The sequence below is a fragment of the Onychomys torridus genome, unplaced genomic scaffold (assembly GCF_903995425.1).
Source record: "Onychomys torridus unplaced genomic scaffold, mOncTor1.1, whole genome shotgun sequence".
NCBI classification, from domain to species: domain Eukaryota; kingdom Metazoa; phylum Chordata; class Mammalia; order Rodentia; family Cricetidae; genus Onychomys; species Onychomys torridus.
Genome location: NW_023411189.1, coordinates 350,345 through 369,074, shown reverse-complemented (window position 1 = coordinate 369,074; position 18,730 = coordinate 350,345). Strand labels below are relative to the sequence as shown.

Below are 18,730 nucleotides of genomic sequence, written 5' to 3'. Positions count from 1 at the left end.
GAGCAATAATCTGAAATATTCGTTTTAGAGAGAAATATTCATGATACATATATACTGTAAGCAACTGAGCATATGTCTCTTTCATTTAGGGGTGGTTCCATATAGGTCTACGTGTATTTGGCTTTGGAGATGTTTTCACAGTGACAATACATACGCATAAAATTTCCTATTCAGGATTAATGTGTGATTATTGAACTTCAGAACAAATTCACTCCATTCCCTTAACTACATTCCCTTTTGTCTGCAATTACTACTCCATCTTTTGATAATGTACCTCCTTATTTTTTTATAGCTGTGTACATGAAAGCACCTGATCATGCATGGGCATGAGACCAAAATCCAGCCCATGGCCACCAATTCAGGGCTAGTATACTTGAGAATATCAATCATTTTACTTTTTTTCAGCTTTTTAAGTAAAATAAGCAACTCATACATTTTTCACTTTACTGCTCATCCACAGCATACTTTGGAATGTTCCTAGGTAATCATAACGAAAGTATTATGCTTACATATTCACCTGATGCAGTTTGAAGCATGGCATTGTGCTTAAAATTCCATAACATTTTAGTTACATTAAGAGTTGCACACCTATATCATACTGACATTGGGTTTCTCCCAGGTAAGTGTGGCAGTATGTTGTGTACCCTAAATAATGTACCTGAAGATCAAAGGGACAGAACAAGCAACTGAATTAAGCATAGAGGCTAGGACACGGTGGCACACACCTGACATGCTATCACTGGAGAAGCAGAGATCTGATTGTATCTCAGAGTCTTCAGAGCTACACTGGACTACATGGGATTGTTTCATTCTAGGAGAGAAACAAAGGGAGACATTGCTGGAATCTACCTTTAATTCTAATACTCCATAGACATTTGCCTTTGATAACTGCACTTGACATCTCATCTCCTTAATCCTAGTATTAGGGAAGCACATATGTCATTAATACCATGCACTAGAAAAGAAGGGATGGCAGGACAGACAAAGTTATAAATTGTCTGAAGAGACAGGACTTAGAGGCTATTTTCCTTGATGGCTTTGGGGCTAAGGACTCTGACACATTCATTTAGAGGAATCATGAGTTTGCAAATTGAGAATGCCAGAGGCATTTGCCCTTGGTTCTCCCATCTGTCAGAATTTAAACCTATATCAGCTTTTAGTTTCATACATTGCTAATTCCAAATGCTAATTGTGAATGGTTATGGGATTGGTCCAATACGATAAGCAAACTGTCCATTAAAATTTAGGGATTTTACTGTAACTATACACTACCTATGCCTTGAGTGCCAGGAGTGGATGGTGATGCAGGCTGTCATATTTTCACTTGTAAATTCTAATAATATTTCCACGTTCTTCATAATTCAGAGCAGTTAGCTTGCTGATATTTCCATGTACATTGCCATATAGACTATAAACAGATAAAGAAGAAATAACTTGAGGGATATTCTTAAGACAACCCTCACGAGTTGTGTTTATGCAACCAATAAGTCTATAAATTTCTTATTTCTTATGCTATGGTTTCTTCCACCTCTTTCAACTCACTTGTATGACTCTTGGATACAAACTTTATGATCAACCCAGGATCTCCATACATCTTTTGTAATCCCTCCTTCATGGAACAAGATATACACTGATGTATGTATTGCACTTCAAAATATCAGTACAATGAAAATTATATTCTCTCTTCTCCTTCTTTGTAAAATAATTCCTTTTAACACTACTTTGCATTATTAAGCCTCAATTGACTGATTCCTAATTCAGGAATACAGCTATTATTTATATGCATCCAAACCAGAGTGTGTTAATTTGCAAAAGACAGCTAACAGAAATAAAAAAAATAGTAGGTAAACTTAATAATTTTTACCACCAACTTCACTTGTTAAAACCAATTGTAGAACCTTCAAACACCTTGTAACCTGACCCAAGATCTAGTCACCTCTAAAGCAGACTTGTTGATATAGCAAACAAAGATCTCCCTAGGAAAACACTGGAAGCTCCCATATATTTACACACTGGATGAGGGCCTCAAATGTCTCTAATCAGAGGCGTTCCCACATGCACTATTTGGTATATAAAGCATGAATGTGCAGGTGGGGACATTTCATATGCCAGGAAGCTTGAGTGTACTATGTTTGATTCCAATTGAATTCATCTCTCCCATTCAAAAAATTTCAATAGTCTATGTTGAAGACAAGGCCCCCCAAAAAATGTTACAGATTTTGAGATTATCGATGAAGCTATAAGGACAGTCTTTTCTAGCAGAAAATAAACTACCAGACATAGGAATACATTAGATGATGTTACAAAACAAAATATGCACAGTTACACATACACAAATAAAATAAATAAATAAATAAAAGTATAACCACCAACAAAGAAATCTGGAGTGTGTACTTCTTAGAAGGTAAATATGTAATGCTATCCTGCCTGCAGCAGTTAATAATTGATCTGGAACAGAGCTCAGGTCTGGGCAGATGTCATGAAGTGGAATGGCCCGAGTAGGAAAACGTATCAAATGTACTAGGTCTTAGATTGGCTGAAATAAAACAGGAATTCCAAACAATTTTGGATAGTTTTATGTCTTACTGTAACTTCAAAAATGTGAGAACTTCTGAACTTCTTGTACTACACTTTTATGTGAATGCATGCCTTGTTGGAAAGGAAGGATTTCTTCAACTAATGTCACAGTGTGATATATACAGAGAATCTAAGGCTTGATAGAGAACACTTACAATGCCACAAAAACTCTCTGAGTCCACCCAAAGTGGAAGAAAGGACTTTGACTCTGCCAGTAGCTGCCATATACTGATGTGGGAATTGGATAAGCTTCCTTACAGATGATATATATCTTCAAGTCTGAAATAGGAACATCAAATCCTTAAAAGTGAAGCAGTTGCTTCAGAAGCAGGATGCTGGTTCCTGCACAGGCGACAGAGCAGGTGTCTACCAGTTATAATGCTAGGCATCCAACAATTCCTGCCTTTGCTGATTTCCACAGGCTAGACTCCTGTATATGTCAAGAGCATTCTGCCTTTTCTAACCAAGGTATAGTCGGGCTCTAGTCATACCCAGGAACCACTGAGTCCTGGAATATGGCCAGAGCCTGACTGGTAAGAGCTCCCAATGCTGTCACTTTTATAAGCACCCCTTGCTTCTGATTGAAGGACTGTGTGCATTCAAATTCACCATGGAATAAGAACCAATGAGGAGTGTTATCTCAATTCCAGCCATGGAGGCAAATCCTGAGGTTACCTTGGAGATGAACACAGGAGCTGCTGACTCATTCTTCTCTTGTCTCTCACCTGAATACATGTATCAGAGGAAGCAAGGGAACTGAAAGTGGAACAGAAGGGAAAGTACTTAATTAATCCTTGGTTCCCATTCCAATTATCAAAAGGGAAAAAAGAAACAACCTGTGGCAAGAGGTGTGGATCCTTTATCCCTCGGCTTGAATCTCCATCTTCAACAGGCTCTGTTTCTGCCTAAAGATGGATGAATGTGATACTCTGCTTTCTGTTTCTGCTGCCTGCTGACAGTTTCTGACATGCCATGTTAGCTTCTCCAACAGAAATGAATGAATGTTTGAAAAATAATCCTCAAATGAGCACATATACATTTATATAATATGTATATATATATATATATATAAATGTGGGGGGGGGTTTGTGTCTGTGTGTTTATAAGATGTGAGATGTGTGTGTGCATACATAGAGAAAGAATAGGGATGCCTGTCTTGTGAATAGATATTATTCTTAGCAAACCTGCCAGGAACATCCCTAATTTGCATTAATTTCTTACAGTGTCATGTTGGTTGTGCAATAATCTGAAATATTCATTTTAGAGAGATATATTCATGATACATATATACTGTAAGCAACTGAGCATATGTCTCTTTCATTTAGGGGTGATTCCATATAGGTCTACGTGTATTTGGCTTGAGAGTTGTTTTCAGAGTGACAATACATACGCATACAATTTCCTATTCAAGATTAATGTGTGATTATTGAACTTCAGAACAAATTCACCGCATTCCATTAACTACATTCCCTTTTGTCTGCAATTACTACGCCATCTTTTGATAATGTACCTGCTTAATTTTTTTTAGCTGTGTGCATGAAAGCACCTGATTATGCATGGGCATGAGACCAAAAACCAGCCCATGGCCACCAATTCAGAGCTAGTATACTTGAGAATATCAAACTTTTTACTTTTTTTCAGCTTTTTAAGTAAAATAAGCAACTCATACATTTTTCACTTTACTGCTCTTCCACAGCATACTTTGGAATGTTCCTAGGTAATCATAAAGAAAGTATTATGCTTGCATATTCACCTGATGCAGTTCGAAGCATAGCTTTGTACTTAAAATTCCATAACATTTTAGTTCCATTAACAGTTGCACACCCATGTCACACTGATATTGCGTTTCTCCCAGGGAAGTGTGGTGGTATGTTGTGTAATCTAAATAATGTACCTGAAGATCAGAGGACAGAACAAGCAACTCAATTAAGCATAAAGGCTAGGACATGGTGGCACACACCTGACATGCTATCACTGGAGAAGCAGAGATCTGATTGTATCTCAGAGTCTTGAGAGCTACACAGTACTACATTTGATTGTTTCATTCTAGGAGAGAAACAACGGCAGGCATTGGTGGAATCAACCTTTAATTCTAATACTCCATAGACATTTGCCTTTGATAACTGCACTTGACATCTCATCTCCTTAATCCTAGTATTAGGGAAGCACATATGTCATTAATACCATGCACTAGAAAAGAAGGGATGGCAGGACAGACAAAGGTATAAATTGTCTGAAGAGACAGGACTTAGAGGCCATTTTCCTTGATGGCTTTGGGGCTAAGGACTCTGACACATTCATTTAGAGGAATCATGAGTTGGCAAATTGAGAATGCCAGAGGCATTTGCCCTTGCTTCTCCCATCTGTCAGAATTTAAACCTATATCAGCTTTTAGTTTCATACATTGCTAATCCCACCTGCTATTTGTGAATGGTTATGGGATTGGCCCAATACGTTAAGCAAACAGTCCATTAAAATTTAGGGATTTCACTGTAACTATACACTACCTATGCCTTGAGTGCCAGGAGTGGATGGTGATGCAGGCTGTCATATTTTCACATGTAAATTCTAATAATATTTCCACAATCTTCATAATTCAGAGCAGTTAGCTTGCTGATATTTCCATGTACGTTGTCGTATAGACTATAAACAGATAAAGAAGAAATAACTTGAGGGATATTCTTAAGACAACCCTCACGAGTTGTGTTTATGCAACCAATAAGTCTATAAATTTCTTATTTCTTAAGCTATGGTTTCTTCCACCTCTTTCAACTCAGTTGTATGACTCTTGGATACAAACTTTAGGATCAACCCAGTATCTCCATACATCTTTTGTAATCCCTCCTTCTTGGAACAAGAGCTAGACTGACGTATGTATTGCACTTCAAAATATCAGAATAATGAAAATTATATTCTCTCTTCTCCTTCTTTGTAAAATAATACCTTTTATCACTACTTTGCAATATTAAGCTTCAATTGACTGATTCTTAATGCATGAATACAGCTATTATTTCTACTCATATAGCTAGGGTCCGTTAATTTGCATAAAACAGCTAACAGAAATAAAAAAAAAATAGTAGGTAAACTTAATAATTTTTACCACCAACTGCACATGTTCAAACCAATTGTAGAACCTTCAAACACTTTGTCACCTGACCCAAGATCTAGTCACCTCTAAAGCAGACTTGTTGATATAGCAAGCAAAGATCTCCCTGGGAAAACACTGGAGGCTCCCATATATCTACACACTGGATGTGGGCCACAAATGTCTCTAATCAGAGGTGATCCCACATGCACTATTTGGTATATAAAGCATGAATGTGCAGGTGGGGACATTTCATATGCCAGGAAGCTTGAGTGTACTATGTTTGATTGCAATTGACTTCATCTCTCCCATTCAAAAAATATCAATAGTCTATGTTGAAGACAAAGCCCCCCAAAAAAATGTTACAGATTTTCAGAGTATAGATGCAGCTATAAGGTCAGTGTTATCTAGCAGAAAATATACTACCAGACATAGGAATACAGTAGATGATGTTACAAAACAAAATATGCACAGTTACACATACACAAATAAAATAAATAAATAAATAAAATTATAACCACCAACAAAGAAATCTGGAGTGTGAATTTCTTAGAAGGTAAATATGTAATGCTATCCTGCCTGCAACAGTTAATAATTGATCTGGAACAGAGCTCAGGGCTGGGCAGATGTCATGAAGTGGAATGGCCCGAGTAGGAAAACGTATCAAATGTACTAGGTCTTAGATTGGCCGAAATAAAACAGGAATTCCAAACAATTTTGGATAGTTTAATGTCTTACTGTAACTTCAAAAGTGTGAGAACTTCTTAACTTCTTGTACTCACTTTTATGTGAATGCATGCCTTGTTGGAAAGGAAGGATTTCCTCAACTAATGTCACAGTGTGATACATACAGAGAATCTAAGGCTTGATAGAGAACACTTACAATGCCACAAAAAGTGTCTGAGTCCACCCAAGGTGGAAGAAAGGACCTTGACTCTGCCAGTAGCTGCCATATACTGATGTGGGAATTGGATAAGCTTCCTTACAGATGATATATATCTTCAAGTCTGAAATAGGAACAACAAATCCTTAAAAGAGAAGCAGTTGCTTCAGAAGCAGGATGCTGGTTCCTGCACAGGCGACAGAGCAGGTGTCTACCAGTTATAATGCTAGGCATCCAACAATTCCTGCCTTTGCTGATTTCCACAGGCTAGACTCCTGTATATGTCAAGAGCATTCTGCCTTTTCTAACCAAGGTATAGTCGGGCTCTAGTCATACCCAGGAACCACTGAGTCCTGGAATATGGCCAGAGCCTGACTGGTAAGAGCTCCCAATGCTGTCACTTTTATAAGCACCCCTTGCTTCTGATTGAAGGACTGTGTGCATTCAAATTCACCATGGAATAAGAACCAATGAGGAGTGTTATCTCAATTCCAGCCATGGAGGCAAATCCTGAGGTTACCTTGGAGATGAACACAGGAGTTGCTGACTCATTCTTTTCTTGCCTCTCACCTGAATACATGTATCAGAGGAAGCAAGGGAACTGAAAGGGGAACAGAAGGGAAAGTACTTAAATAATCCTTGGTTCCCATTCCAATTATCAAAAGGGAAAAAAGAAACAACCTGTGGCAAGAGGTGTGGATCCTTTATCCCTCGGCTTGAATCTACATCTTCAACAGGCTCTGTCTGCCTAAAGATGGATGAATGTGATACTCTGCTTTCTGTTTCTGCTGCCTTCTGACAGTTTCTGACATGCCATGTTAGCTTCTCCAACAGAAATGAATGAATGTTTGAAAAATAATCCTCAAATGAGCACATATACATTTATATAATATGTATATATATATGTGTGTGTGTGTGTGTGTGTGTGTGTGGGTTTGTGTCTGTGTGTTTATAAGATGTGAGATGTGTGTGTGCATACATAGAGAAAGAATAGGGATGCCTGCCTTGTGAATAGATATTATTCTTAGCAAACCTGCCAGGAACATCCCTAATTTGCATTAATTTCTTACAGTGTCATGTTGGTTGTGCAATAATCTGAAATATTCATTTTAGAGAGATATATTCATGATATATATATATACTGTAAGCAACTGAGCATATATCTCTTTCATTTAGGGGTGGTTCCATATAGGTCTACGTGTATTTGGCTTTAGAGTTGTTTTCACAGTGACAATTCATACGCACACAATTTCCTATTCAGGAATAATGTGTGATTATTGAACTTCAGAACAAATTCACTCCATTCCCTTAACTACATTCCCTTTTGTCTGCAATTACTACTCCATCTTTTGATAATGTTCGTTCTTAATTTTTTTTAGCTGTGTGCATGAAAGCACATGATTATGCATGGGCATGAGACCAAAAACCAGCCCATGGCCACCAATTCAGGGCTAGTATACTTGAGAATATCAAACTTTTTACTTTTTTTCAGCTTTTTAAGTAAAATAAGCAACTCATACATTTTTCACTTTACTGCTCTTCCACAGCATACTTTGGAATGTTCCTAGGTAATCATAACGAAAGTATTATGCATGCATATTCACCTGATGCAGTTTGAAGCATAGCTTTGTACTTAAAATTCCATAACATTTTAGTTACATTAAAAGTTGCACACCCATGTCATACTGACATTGCGTTTCTCCCAGAGAAGTGTAGAGGTATGTTGTGTATCCTAAATAATGTACCTGATGATCAGAGTACAGAACAAGCAACTCAATTAAGCATAAAGTCTAGGACATGGTGGCCCACACCTGACATGCTATCACTGGAGAAGCAGAGATCTGATTGTATCTCAGAGTCTTCAGAGCTACACTGGACTACATGGGATTGTTTCAGTCTAGGAGAGAAACAATGGCAGGCATTGGTGGAATCCACCTTGAATTCTAATGCTCCATAGACATTTGCCTTTGATAACTGCACTTGAGATCTCAACCCCTTAATCCTAGTATTAGGGAAGCACATATGCCATTAATACCATGCACTAGAAAAGAAGGGATGGCTGGACAGACAAAGTTATAAATTGTCTGAGGAGACAGGACTTAGAGGCTCTTTTCCTTGATGGCTTTGGGGCTAAGAACTCTGACACATTCATTTAGAGGAATCATGAGTTGGCAAATTGAGAATGCCAGAGGTATTTCCCCTTGGTTCTCCCATCTGTCAGAATTTAAACCTATATCAGCTTTTAGTTTCATACATTGCTAATTCCACATGCTATTTGTGAATGGTTATGGGATTGGCCCAATAGGATAAGCAAACAGTCCATTAAAATTGAGGGATTTCACTGTAACTATACACTACCTATGCCTTGAGTGCCAGGAGTGGATGTTGATGCAGGGTGTCATATTTTCACTTGTAAATTCTAATAATATTTCCACGATCTTCATAATTCAGAGCAGTTAGCTTGCTGATATTTCCATGTACGTTGTCGTATAGACTATAAACAGATAAAGAAGAAATAACTTGAGGGATATTCCTAAGACAACCCTCACGAGTTGTGTTTATGCAACCAATAAGTCGATAAATTTCTTATTTCTTATGCTATGGTTTCTTCCACCTCTTTCAACTCAGTTGTATGACTCTTGGATACAAACTTTAGGATCAACCCAGTATCTCCATACATCTTTTGTAATCCCTCCTTCATGGAAGAAGAGCTAGACTGATGTATGTATTGCACTTCAAAATATCAGAATAATGAAAATTATATTCTCTCTTCTCCTTCTTTGTAAAATAATTCCTTTTAACACTACTTTGCAATATTAAGCTTCAATTGACTGATTCTTAAAGCATGAATACAGCTATTATTTCTACTCATATAGCCAGGGTCCGTTAATTTGCATAAAACAGCTAACAGAAATAAAAAAAAATAGTAGGTAAACTTAATAATTTTTACCACCAACTCCACTTGTTAAAACCAATTGTAGAACCTTCAAACACTTTGTCACCTGACCCAAGATCTAGTCACCTCTAAAGCAGACTTGTTGATATAGCAAGCAAAGATCTCCCTGGGAAAACACTGGAGGCTCCCATATATCTACACACTGGATGTGGGCCTCAAATGTCTCTAATCAGAGGTGTTCCCACATGCACTATTTGGTATATAAAGCATGAATGTGCAGGTGGGGACATTTCATATGCCAGGAAGCTTGAGTGTACTATGTTTGATTGCAATTGAATTCATCTCTCCCATTCAAAAAATTTCAATAGTCTATGTTGAAGACAAGGCCCCCCAAAAAATGTTACAGATTTTGAGATTATAGATGAAGCTATAAGGACAGTTTTATCTAGCAGAAAATACACTACCAGACATAGGAATACAGTAGATGATGTTACAAAACAAAATATGCACAGTTACACATACACAAATAAAATAAATAAATAAATAAAATTATAACCACCAACAAAGAAATCTGGAGTGTGTATTTCTTAGAAGGTAAATATGTAATGCTATCCTGCCTGCAACAGTTAATAATTGATCTGGAACAGAGCTCAGGGCTGGGCAGATGTCATGAAGTGGAATGGCCCGAGTAGGAAAACGTATCAAATGTACTAGGTCTTAGATTGGCCGAAATAAAACAGGAATTCCAAACAATTTTGGATAGTTTAATGTCTTACTGTAACTTCAAAAGTGTGAGAACTTCTTAACTTCTTGTACTACACTTTTATGTGAATGCATGCCTTGTTGGAAAGGAAGGATTTCTTCAACTAATGTCACAGTGTGATATATACAGAGAATCTAAGGCTTGATAGAGAACAATTACAATGCCACAAAAAGTGTCTGAGTCCACCCAAGGTGGAAGAAAGGACCTTGACTCTGCCAGTAGCTGCCATATACTGATGTGGGAATTGGATAAGCTTCCTTACAGATGATATATATCTTCAAGTCTGAAATAGGAACATCAAATGCTTAAAAGTGAAGCAGTTGCTTCAGAAGCAGGATGCTGGTTCCTGCACAGGCGACAGAGCAGGTGTCTACCAGTTATAATGCTAGCCATCCAACAATTCCTGCCTTTGCTGATTTCCACAGGCTAGACTCCTGTATATGTCAAGAGCATTCTGCCTTTTCTAACCAAGGTATAGTCGGGCTCTAGTCATACCCAGGAACCACTGAGTCCTGGAATAAAGCCAGAGCCTGACTGGTAAGAGCTCCCAATGCTGTCACTTTTATAAGCACTCCTTGCTTCTGATTGAAGGACTGTGTGCATTCAAATTCACCATGGAATAAGAACCAATGAGGAGTGTGATCTCAATTCCAGCCATGGAGGCAAATCCTGAGGTTACCTTGGAGATGAACACAGGAGCTGCTGACTCATTCTTCTCTTGTCTCTCACCTGAATACATGTATGAGAGGAAGCAAGGGAACTGAAAGTGGAACAGAAGGGAAAGTACTTAATTAATCCTTGGTTCCCATTCCAATTATCAAAAGGGAAAAAAGAAACAACCTGTGGCAAGAGGTGTGGATCATTTATCCCTGGGCTTGAATCTCCATCTTCAACAGGCTCTGTTTCTGCCTAAAGATGGATGAATGTGATACTCTGCTTTCTGTTTCTGCTGCCTGCTGACAGTTTCTGACATGCCATGTTAGCTTCTCCAACAGAAATGAATGAATGTTTGAAAAATAATCCTCAAATGAGCACATATACATTTATATAATATGTATATATATATGTGTGTGTGGGGGGGTATGTGTCTGTGTGTTTGTAAGTTGTGAGATGTGTGTGTGCATACACAGAGATTGAATAGGGATGCCTGTCTTGTAAATAGATATGAGACTTTGCAAACCTGCCATGAACATCCCTAATTTGCATTAATTTCTTACAGTGTCATGTTGGTTGAGCAATAATCTGAAATATTCATTTTAGAGAGAAATATTCATGATACATATATACTGTAAGCAACTGAGCATATGTCTCTTTCATTTTGGGGTGGTTCCATATAGGTCTACGTGTATTTGGCTTTAGAGATGTTTTCACAGTGACAATACATATGCATACAATTTCCTATTCAGGATTAATGTGTGATTATTGAACTTCAGAACAAATTCACTCCATTCCCTTAACTACATTCCCTTTTGTCTGCAATTACTACTCCATCTTTTGATAATGTACCTGCTTAATTGTTTATATCTGTGTACATGAATGCACCTGATTATGCATGGGCATGAGACCAAAATCCAGCCCATGGCGACCAATTCAGGGCTAGTATACTTGAGAATATCAATCTTTTTACTTTTTTTCAGCTTTTTAAGTAAAATAAGCAACTCATACATTTTTCACTTTACTGCTCTTCCACAGCATACTTTGGAATGTTCCTAGGTAATCATAACGAAAGTATTATGCATGCATATTCACCTGATGCAGTTTGAAGCATAGCTTTGTACTTAAAATTCCATAACATTTTAGTTACATTAACAGTTGCACACCCATGTCACACTGACATTGCGTTTCTCCCAGGGAAGTGTGGTGGTATGTTGTGTATCCTAAATAATGTACCTGAAGATCAGAGGACAGAACAAGCAACTGGATTAAGCATAAAGGCTAGGACATGGTGGCACACACCTGACATGCTATCACTGGAGAAGCAGAGATCTGATTGTATCTCAGAGTCTTCAGAGCTACACTGGTCTACACTGGATTGTTTCAGTCTAGGAGAGAAACAATGGCAGGCATTGGTGGAATCCACCTTTAATTCAAATACTCCATAGACATTTGCCTTTGATAACTACAATTGAGATCTCAACCCCTTAATCCTAGTATTAGGGAAGCACATATCCCATTACTATCATGCATTAGAAAAGAGGGGATGGCTGGACAGACAAAGTTATAAATTGTCTGAGGATACAGGATTAGGGTCTATTTTCCTTGATGGCTTTGGGGCTAAGGACTCTGACACATTCATGTAGAGGAATCCTGAGTTGGCAAAATGAGAATGCCAGAGGCATTTGCCCTTGCTTCTCCCATCTGTCAGAATTTAAACCTATATCAGCTTTTAGTTTCATACATTGCTAATTCCAAATGCTATTTGTGAATGGTTATGGGATTGGCCCAATACGATAAGCAAACTGTCCATTAAAATTTAGGGATTTCACTGTAACTATACACTACCTATGCCTTGAGTGCCAGGAGTGGATGGTGATGCAGGCTGTCATATTTTCACATGTAAATTCTAATAATATTTCCACGTTCTTCATAATTCAGAGCAGTTAGCTTGCTGATATTTCCATGTACATTGTCGTATAGACTATAAACAGATAAAGAAGAAATAACTTGAGGGATATTCCTCAGACAACCCTCACGAGTTGTGTTTATGCAACCAATAAGTCTATAAATTTCTTATTTCTTATGCTATGGTTTCTTCCACCTCTTTCATCTCAGTTGTATGACTCTTGGATACAAACTTTAGGATCAACCCAGTATCTCCATACATCTTTTGTAATCCCTCCTTCATGGAACAAGAGCTAGACTGACGTATGTATTGCACTTCAAAATATCAGAATAATGAAAATTATATTCTCTCTTCTCCTTCTTTGTAAAATAATTCCTTTTAACACTACTTTGCAATATTAAGCTTCAATTGACTGATTCTTAAAGCATGAATACAGCTATTATTTCTACTCATATAGCCAGGGTCCGTTAATTTGCATAAAACAGCTAACAGAAATAAAAAAAAATAGTAGGTAAACTTAATAATTTTTACCACCCACTCCACTTGTTAAAACCAATTGTAGAACCTTCAAACACTTTGTCACCTGACCCAAGATCTAGTCACCTCTAAAGCAGACTTGTTGATATAGCAAGCAAAGATCTCCCTGGGAAAACACTGGAGGCTCCCATATATCTACACACTGGATGTGGGCCTCAAATGTCTCTAATCAGAGGTGATCCCACATGCACTATTTGGTATATAAAGCATGAATGTGCAGGTGGGGACATTTCATATGCCAGGAAGCTTGAGTGTACTATGTTTGATTGCAATTGACTTCATCTCTCCCATTCAAAAAATATCAAGAATCTATGTTGAAGACAAGGCCAAAAAAATGTTACAGATTTAGAGAGGATAGATGAAGCTATAAGGACAGTGTTATCTAGCAGAAAATATACTACCAGACATAGGAATACAGTGGATGATGTTAGAAAACAAAATATGCACAGTTACACACACACAAATAAAATAAATAAATAAATTATAACCACCAATAAAGAAATCTGGAGTGTGAATTACTTAGAATGTAAATATGTAATACTATCCTCCCTGCAACAGTAAATACTTGATCTGGAACAGAGCTCAGGCCTGGACAGAAGTCATGAAGTGGAATGGCCAGATTAGGAAAACATATCATGTATTAAGTCTCAGATTGGCCAAATAAAACAGGAATTCCAATCAATTTTGGATAGTTTAATGTCTTACTGTAACTTCAAAAGCGTGAGAACTTCTTAACATCTTGTACTCACTTTTTTGTGAATGCATGCCTTGTTTGAAAGGAAGGATTTCCTCAACTAATGTCACAGTGTGATACATACATAGAATCTAAGGCTTGATAGAGAACACTTACAATGCCACAAAAAGTGTGTGAATCCACCCAAGGTGGAAGAAAGGAACTTGACTCTGCCAGTAGCTGCCATATACTGATGTGGGAATTGGATAAGCTTCCTTACAGATGATATATATCTTCAAGTCTGAAATAGGAACAACAAATCCTTAAAAGAGAAGCAGTTGCTTCAGAAGCAGGATGCTGGTTCCTGCACAGGCGACAGAGCAGGTGTCTACCAGTTATAATGCTAGGCATCCAACAATTCCTGCCTTTGCTGATTTCCACAGGCTAGACTCCTGTATATGTCAAGAGCATTCTGCCTTTTCTATCCAAGGTATAGTCGGGCTCTAGTCATACCCAGGAACCACTGTGTCCTGGAATATGGCCAGAGCCTGACTGGTAAGAGCTCCCAATGCTGTCACTTTTATAAGCACTCCTTGCTTCTGATTGAAGGACTGTGTGCATTCAAATTCACCATGGAATAAGAACCAATGAGGACAGTGATCTCAATTCCAGCCATGGAGGCAAATCCTGAGGTTACCTTGGAGATGAACACAGGAGCTGCTGACTCATTCTTCTCTTGTCTCTCACCTGAATACATGTATCAGAGGAAGCAAGGGAACTGAAAGTGGAACAGAAGGGAAAGTACTTAATTAATCCTTGGTTCCCATTCCAATTATCAAAAGGGAAAAAAGAAACAACCTGTGGCAAGAGGTGTGGATCCTTTATCCCTCGGCTTGAATCTCCATCTTCAACAGGCTCTGTTTCTGCCTAAAGATGGATGAATGTGATACTCTGCTTTCTGTTTCTGCTGCCTGCTGACAGTTTCTGACATGCCATGTTAGCTTCTCCAACAGAATTGACTTAATATTTCAAATATGATCGTCACATGAGCACATATACATATATATAAAATATGTGTGTGTGTGTGTCTACATAGAGACTGAATAGGTATGCTTGTCTTGTAAATAGATATTAGAATTTGAAGACCTGCTATGAACATCCCTAATTTGCATTAATTCACTTCAGTGTCATTTTGGTTGAGCAATAATCTGAAATATTCATTTCAGAGAGATGTATTCATGATACATATATACCTTAAGCATATGAGCATCTGTCTCTCTCATTTTGGGGTTGGGTCCATATATGTCTACATGTATTTGGCGTCAGATTTGTTTTCACAATAACAATTCTTACACATACAATTTCCTATCCAGGATTAATGTGTGATTATTGAACTTTACATCAAATTCACTCCATTCCCTTAACTTACATTCGCTTTTGTTTGCAATTACTACTCCATCTATTGATAATGTACCTGATCAATTTTTTTAGCTGTGTTCATTGATGTACCTGATTATGCATGGACATGAGACCAGCAACTAGCCCAGGGCTAGCATTTCAGGGCTAGAATACTTGAGAATATATATCGTTTTACTTTTGTCAGCTAATTAATTAAAATAAGCCATTTATAAATTTTTCACCTTTCCACAAGATACTTTGGAATGTTCCTAGGTATTCCTATCGAAAGAATTATGTATGCATATGCACCTGATGCAGTTTGAAGCATAGAGTTGTGCTTAAAATTCCATAACATTTTAGTAACATTAAGAGTTGCACACCAATGTCATACTGACATTGGGTCTCTCCCAGGTACGTGTGGTGGTGTGTGGTGTACCCGAAAAAATTGTACCTGAAGATCAGAGTACAGAACAAGCAACTCGATTAAGCATAGAGGCCAGAACATGGTGGGACACACCTGACATGCTAGCACTGGAGAAGCAGAGATTTGATTGTATATCAGAGTCTTCAGAGCTACACTGGACTACATGGGATTGATTCAGTCTAGGAGAGAAACAAAGGCAGGCATTGGTGGAATCCACCTTTAATTCTAATACTCCATAGTCATTTACCTTTGATAACTGCTCTTGAGATCTCATCCCCTTAATCCTAGTATTAGGGAAGCACATATGCCATTAATACCATGCACTAGATAAGAAGGGATGGCTGGAGAGACAAAGTTATAAATTGTCTGAGGAGACAGGATATAGAGACTATTTTCTTTGATGGCTTTTGTGCTAAGTACTCTGAGATAATCATTTGGAAGTATCATGAGTTGGCAACTTGAGAATGGAAGAGTCATTTTCCCTTGTTGATCCCATCTGTCAGAATTTAACCTTATATCAGCATTTAGTTTCATAAATCGTTAATTCTTGCTGGTATTTGTGAATGGTTATAGAATTGCCCCAATAGGACAAGCAAATAGTCCATTAAAATTTAGGGATTTCGCTGTAACTATACACTACCTATTCCTTGTGTCCCAGGAGTGGAAGGTGATTCAGGGTGTCATATTTTCACTTGTAATTTCTAATAATATTTCCACGTTCTTCATGATTCACAGCAGTTAGCCTTCTGATATTTCCATATACATTGTCGTATTGACTATAAACAGATAAAAATGAAATAACTTGAGGAATATTCCTAAGACAACCCACTCAAGTAGTGTTTATGCAACCAATAAGACTATAAATTTCTTATTTCTTATGCTATGGTTTCTTCCACTTCTTTCAACTCGGTTGTATGACTCTTGGATACCAACATTAGGATCAACCCAATATCTACATACTTCATTTGTATTCCATCCTTCATGGATCAAGAGCTAAAATGAGGTATGTATTGCACTTCAAATTATCAGAATAATGAAAATTATGTTCTCTCTTCTCCTTCTTTGTAAAATAATTCCTTCTAACACTACTTTGCACTATTAAGATTCAATTGACTGATTCCTAATCCTTGAATACAGCTATTATTTCTAGTCATACACCCACAGTCTGTTAATTTGCAAAGGACAGCAACCAGAAATTAAAAAAAAAATAATAGGTAAACTTAATAATTTTCTCACCAACTCCACTTGTTAAAACCAATTGTAGAACATTCAAACACTTAGTATTCTGACCCAAGATCTAGTCACCTCTAAAGCAGACTTGTTGATATAGCAAGCAAAGATCTCCCTAGGAAAACACTGGAGGCTCCCATATATCTACACACTGGGTGTGGGCATCAAATGTCTCTAATCAGAGGTGCTCCATCATGCACTATTTGGTATATAAAGCATGAATGTGCAGGTGGGGACATTTCATATGCCAGGAAGCTTGAGTGTACTATGTTTCATTGCAATTGACTTCATCTCTCCCATTCAAAAAATATCACTAGTCTATGTTGAAGACAAGGCCAAAAAAATGTTACAGATTTAGAGAGGATAGATGAAGCTATAAGAACAGTGTTATCTAGCATCAAATATACTACCAGACATAGGAATACAGTGGATGACATTACAAAACATGATATGCACAGTTACACAAAAACAAAGAAACAAACAAACAATTTATAACCAACAACAAATAAATCTGGAGTGTGAATTACTTATAAGGTGAATATGTAATTCTATCCTCCCTCCAAAAGTAAATAATTGCTCTCCAACAGATCTCAGGCTTGGGCAGATGTCATGAAGAGGAATGGCCCGTGTAGAAAAAAAACAACAAATGTACTATGTCTTTGATAGACCAAACTAAAATAGGAATTCCAATCAATTTTGGAGAGTTTAATGTCATACAGTAAATTCGAAAGTGTGAGAAATGCTTAACATCTTGTACTACACTTTTGTGTGAATGCATGCCTTGTTTGACAGGAGGAATTCATCAACAAGTGTCACAGTGTGATACATACATAGACTCTAAGGCTTGATAGAGAACACAACAGGTCCCTGAGTCCTCCCAAGGTGGAAGAAACAACCCTGATTCTGCCAGTATCTGCCGTTACTGATGTGGGAATTGGATTATCTTCCTTACAGATGATATATTTCTTCAAGTCTGAAATAGGAACAACAAATCCTTAAAAGAGAAGCAGTTGCTTCAGAAACAGGATGCTGGTTCCTGCACATTAGGCAGAGCAGATGTATAGTAGTTATAATGCTAGGCATCCAACAATTCCTGCCTTTGCTGATTTACACAGGCTAGACTCCTGTACATGTCAGGAGCAGTCTGCCTTTTCTTTCCAAGGTATAGTCGGGCTTTAGTCATTTCCAGGACGCACTGTGTCCTGGAATATGGCCAGAGCCTGACTGGTAAGAGCTCCCAATGCTGTCACTTTTATAAGCTCACCTTGCTTCTGATTGAAGGACTGTGTGCATTCAAATTCACCATAGAATAAGAAACAATAAGGAGTGTTATCTCAATTCCAGCAATGGGGGCAAATCCTGTGATTACCTTGGAGATTAACACAGGAACTGCTGACTCATCCTTGTCCTGTCTCCCACATGAATACATGTAGCAGCAAAAGCAGTGAAACTGAAAGTAGATGAGAAGTTAATTAATTGATCCTGGGTTCCCATTCCAATTATCAATAAATAAATAAATAAATAAATAAATAAATAAATAAATAAATAACCTGTGGCAATTAGTGGTGATCATTTATCCATCTTCTTGTGTCTACATCCTGCGTTATGTATGTTTTTGTGTTGTGTGTGTGTGTTGAGTGTGTGTGTGAGTGTGTTTGTGTGTATACACAGAGACTGAAATGGGATGCTTGTATTGTAAAT

The 18,730-nt window shown here is 37.6% G+C and overlaps 3 long non-coding RNA genes across 3 annotated transcripts; all 3 read right to left on the bottom strand.

Moving 5' to 3' along the window:
- Positions 1-2,791: 2,791 nt before the first annotated feature.
- Positions 2,792-5,187, bottom strand: LOC118575012. Its single transcript, XR_004943835.1, has 3 exons — positions 5,085-5,187; positions 3,253-3,333; positions 2,792-2,856 (listed from the first exon to the last, which is right to left on the bottom strand). It is a non-coding gene; the product is annotated as an uncharacterized LOC118575012 (long non-coding RNA).
- A 3,725-nt stretch (positions 5,188-8,912) lies between these two features.
- LOC118575011 lies at positions 8,913-10,944 on the bottom strand. Its single transcript, XR_004943834.1, has 3 exons — positions 10,884-10,944; positions 10,364-10,487; positions 8,913-9,039 (listed from the first exon to the last, which is right to left on the bottom strand). It is a non-coding gene; the product is annotated as an uncharacterized LOC118575011 (long non-coding RNA).
- A 1,015-nt stretch (positions 10,945-11,959) lies between these two features.
- Positions 11,960-14,751, bottom strand: LOC118575005. The gene is made up of 4 exons (XR_004943830.1): positions 14,675-14,751; positions 14,155-14,278; positions 12,707-12,842; positions 11,960-12,094 (listed from the first exon to the last, which is right to left on the bottom strand). It is a non-coding gene; the product is annotated as an uncharacterized LOC118575005 (long non-coding RNA).
- Between the last annotated feature and the right edge of the window lie 3,979 nt (positions 14,752-18,730).